The sequence below is a fragment of the Penaeus vannamei genome, chromosome 9 (genome assembly GCF_042767895.1).
Source record: "Penaeus vannamei isolate JL-2024 chromosome 9, ASM4276789v1, whole genome shotgun sequence".
Classification (NCBI taxonomy): domain Eukaryota; kingdom Metazoa; phylum Arthropoda; class Malacostraca; order Decapoda; family Penaeidae; genus Penaeus; species Penaeus vannamei.
This window is the reverse complement of record NC_091557.1, coordinates 9,614,848-9,619,847: the sequence shown is the minus strand read 5'-3', so window position 1 is coordinate 9,619,847 and position 5,000 is coordinate 9,614,848.

Sequence of the window (5,000 nt, the reverse complement as noted above, 5' to 3'; positions counted from 1 at the left end):
ACATAATGTAGGATGGAAGAAAAGAAGAAAAAAAGAAAAGATGAGGAAGAAGATGCACTGAAGAAAAATTATAAAACGAAAGGAGAGAGATCGGAAAATACGAAAAGATAGAAGGAGGTGACACAAGACACAAGAAAAACAAGACGAGAAAAAGAAAAATGGATAACAAGAAAGCAGACGAGGAATAGAAAATGAGGAAAAAACATAGGGATAAAGACATAGAAATAAAGCAGTAATAAAAAGGAAGTGATACACATAAAGCGAAAAACTGTGAAATAAAAGACAGAAAAAGAGAAAGACAATAAAAAAAGGAAGAGAAAAAGATACGTACAGCGAGAAGAGAGAGAGATAAAGAGAGAAAAATGTGCGTAGAGAGGCCAGGGCATCCGGCAAAGGGCGGGAGATAAATAGCATCACGAAAGAAATATTGGTATTTGGGGAGCCTGATAAGGGAGGGGCAGGAGGGAGGGGGTGGGGGGAGGGAGGACATTGGAAGGTGGTCTGAATTTGGTGATTGGGTGTTCAGGCAAGGATGGATGGAGGGGAAGGGGGGGAAGGGAGAGGAAGGGTGAGATGGAAGATGGAGGGAAGGGAGAGGTAGAGGGGGAAGGGGGGAGATAGGGAGGTGGGGGAGAGGAGAAGGAGGACGGAATGAGAGACACAACGGGGGAGATGGAGAAGGGGAGGAAGGAAAGGAATGAAGGAGAGGGAGGAGAAGGAGATGAGAGAGTGAGAGGACAAAAATGGAGAGATGGAAGAGAGAGAGAAAGAGAGAGAGAGAGGGAGAGAGAGAGAGAGAGAGAGAGAGAGAGAGAGAGAGAGAGAGAGAGAGAGAGAGAGAGAGAGAGAGAGAGAGAGAGAGAGAAAGGGAGAGAAAGAAAGAGAGAGAGAGAGAGAAATGAAAGAATTTGTCACTGAATTTTTTTTTTAATTTAATGAGAATTTAATAAACTGACGACATATAGAAAAGGATAAGTGAGGGGGGTACAGAAGACAGAGAGGAGAAGTCAGAAGAAAATGAGTGTTGACCTGCACACCCGTTGACACCTGCAGGAGGAATGCCAGCCACTAAGAGCAGCCTTTGAGTGCCATATGTATGCCAGTCAGCTCCTGGCACGAGAACCGAGCATAGGAATGGATTTGTCAGACTCTGCGATCTGATCTTTATCATTCGATATCTCATCTGTCAGCATTCTTTAATACAATTATGATTGGTGTTCAAAGCCTGTTAGGAAATAGAGTATTGTGCTTTGAATTACTAATATAGGGAATTATTATATAAGCAGGTTGAAGTTGATTGAAAGAAAATTGATAATCAATAAAAGCAAGATGTAGGAACAGGTAAACAAGATTCAACAAAGATAATATTTTTCAAGACTGATACAGCAAATATATGCAGAAATTCGCATAAAACTCTGCAACTTTCCGTTCAGCTTCTTTGTGTTAATCTGATCTCTCCTCATTTCTCTACCTTCCAGATTCAATTTCTGACGAATCTCAAAATAAAAAAAATGATAATAATAAAATAAAATAAATAAAAAAACTCAAATGTTCTTGCAGACAGAAATTAGATGATGGCATTAATGATGCATAGCAAAAAAATTCCCTGCTTCGACCCCCTCTCCTCATTTCTACTCACTGCTCTCTCCTCACTCATCTCTCCTCACTCCTCTTTCCTCTCCCCTCACTGATCTGTCTTCGCTATTCTCTCCTCAGCCCTAATTACTCCTCTCTCCTTACTCTCCGTTTCTCAATCCTCTCCTCACTCCTCTATACTTGTTTCTCCTCATTTATTCTCCCTGTTTCTATCTCTTCACTTTACTCTCAGAACTCTCCTCACTCTTCCCTCATTTTCCCTCTCAATTGACTCATTCTCTCTCCTCACTTCTCCTCTCTCTCCCATTCTCCACTCTCCTCAATCTTTCACCATTCTCCCTCTCTTTCACTTCTCTCCTCACCCCTCTCTCCCACTCCATCGACTCCTTCTACTTTCCCCTTTCTGCTCTCGCCTCATTCTCCTCACTTCCTTATCCTCTCCTTCCTCTCTCTCCCCCCTCTCTTTCTCTCTCTCTCCTCTCTCTCTCTCCTCTTCTCCTCCTCCTCTCTCCTCTCTCTCCTCTCTCTCTCTCTCTCTCTTTCTTTCTCCTCTTTCTTTCTCTCTCTCTACTCTCTCTCTCTCTCTGTCTCTCTCTCTCTCTCTCTCTCTCTCGTCTCCCTCTCTCTCCCTCTCTCTTTCTCTCTCTCTCTCATTCTCTCTCACTCCTTATCCTCTCCCTCCCCTCTTTCTCTCTCTCCTCATTCTCTCTCTTATCTCTCCCTCACTCTCTCTGCCTTTCTCCTCTCCGCCGTAATACGCATTCCCGTTATTGCGAATGCCCGTGGTATGTTCTCACGGCCTCTCCTCTCTCCTCCTGCAATGGCGACTGATTGATAGGATCGCCTCGTTCTTGCCGGGAGATTTGAATCGTTCCACACCTGCGCGCTGATCCTGAGACACCCCCCCCCCTCTCCTCCCCACACACTCTCTCTCTCTCCTTCTCTCTTTCTCTCTTTCTCTTTCTTTCTGTCTGTCTATCTGTTTGTCTATCTGTATGTTTATCTGTCTGTCTATCTATCTTTCTATCAATTCTCTCTGTCTATCTATCTATCTATATGTCTATGTTTGTGTGTGTGTGTGTGTGTGTTGTATACAACACAGATATATATATGATAGAGAGAGATATATATATATATATATATATATATATATATATATACATACATCTGCCAACTCAACTCCCCATTCCTCCCACTCATTCCCAGAACTTAGAAACTCTCCTTCCATCCCCTCCCTCACCCACCCCTCTCCTTTTTCACCATGAGACTCTCCCCCCGTGTTGGCAACTCCCCAAGAGCCTCATTCCGCAAGCAAGAGATCGCGTATCTAAGAGTGTGGCTGGAGTTGTATGCGTATGTGGGGATGTGTGTGCCACGTGTGTGTGTGGAGGGGGGGGTGTTCGTGTGTGGGGGGGGGTGGGGGGTGGGGGGGGTGTTCGTGTGTGGTGTGTGGGGAGGGTTGTGTGTGGGGGGGTGTTCGTGTGTGGGGGGTGGGGGTGGGGGTACTGTTCGTGTGTGTGTGTGGGGGCAAGTCTGGGGTGTGGGGGTTTCGTGTGGGGGGAGGGTGTTGTGTGTGTGTGTGTGCGGGTGTGTGTGTGTGTGAGGGTGGGTGGTGTGAGCGTGTGCAATTGTGTCTGCTGGTATGTTTATTCCAGAATAACTCTTTCTCTAATTCTTTCCCATGTTTACTCTACCTATCTCTCATCTAATAATATACTGACTATCTTTCATTTTTATCTATTCATCTATATTTCACTTATTCCATTCTATCTATTTACTTATCTATCTATTTATTTATCTCTCTATTTATTTATCTATCTATCTATTCATTTCTCTATCTATCTATTCATTTCTCTATCTATCTATTAATTTATCTATCTATCTATTAATTTATCTATCTATCTATTCATTTTATCTATCTATGTATTCATTTATCTATCTATCTACTTATCTATATATCTATCTATCTCACTTTTCATATCAGTCTATCTATCATGCCGCCGCCTCACGTCCCTGCCTAAGCATCGGGCCAAACGCGTTCGCCTAACTACTTTATGACGTCACTGATCAGCCACGCCCCCTTACACGAACGGGCCCTGGATTCATGCTTCTGAGCCAGCGACCGAAATTCGACTTCATATGTTGGGTCTATAAGGGTGTTTTTCCCTTGGGCTTCTGGGCGTGTCGGTTTTGTAGTAGCTTTTGATTTTCTCTCTTTGTTTATGTTTTTGTTTGTTTGTTTGATTGTTGTTTTCCTTTCCTCTCGTTTTTTTTTCCTTCCTTTTCTCTCTGTCTTTCTTTTCTCTCTTTCTCTCTTTCTCCTTCTCTACTTTTCTCTCTCTCTCTCTCTCTCTCTCTCTCTCTCTCCTCTTCTCCTCCATCTCTCTCTCCCTATTCTCTCTCTCTCTCTCTCTCTTTTTCTCTCTCTTCTCTCTCTCTCTCTCTCTCTCTCTCTCTCTCTCTTTCCTCTCCTCTCCTTCTTCTCCCTCCTTTTCTCCTCCCTCTCTCTCCTCCTTCCCCTGTCTCTCTCCAACTCTTCCTCCTCCCATCCCTGCTTCCCCTCTTCCTGCCTCCCCTCCCTCTCCCTTTCCTCCCTCTCTCGACGGTGTGTTAATTGTATGGAACTAATGAGGGCTGGTCAGGACGGAACAGTACCAGCTCCGCCCGTTGGGGGAGTGAGGGGGGAGGGGAGGGAGGGAGAAGGTCACAAAGGGGCGTAAGGGTTGGGGCGGGGAAGGGGGAGGGAAGGGGAGGGAAGGGGGATGGAGGGGGTAGGGGAAGGGTGAGAGAAGGGGAGGGGAAGGGGAGTTGGGGCGGGGAAGGAGGAAGGGAAGGAAGGGAAGGGGATGGAGGGGGTAGGGGAAGGGGAGGGAAGGGGGATGGAAGGGGGAGGGGAAGGATGCTGGGGCGGGGAAGGTAGAGGAGGAAGGGAGTAGGGGGAAGGAGCGGATAAGAGCGAGGGAGGAGGAGAAGAAGGTGAGGGAGAAGAGATAGGGGGAAATAAAGAGGGAAGAGAGAGAGAAAAGAGAGAGGATGAGCGCGCAAAGGGAGGAGCGGGGATGGGTGAGAAAGATGGAGAAAGGAGAAGAGAAGGGGAGTGAATGACGAGATGGAAGGGAGAGCGGGAAAGAGAATGGAAGAAAGAAGGAGGAAAGGAGAGAGGAAAAGAATGGCAGAAGGAGAAAGTGAGGAACGGAGAGGAAATAAGAAGGAGGAAGGAGGAGAAGGAGAAAAGCTAGAGGAGAGGTTATAGCCAGCACAGAGGAGGCCGAGAGCAGCAGAGAGAGAGAGAGAAAGAGAGACAGAGACTCCGAGGAGGCAGGGATTACATAGACAGACAGAGAGAGAAGTGGAGAATGAGAAAGAGAGAAAAGAAGAATATTAGACAGCCGGAACAGAAGGAT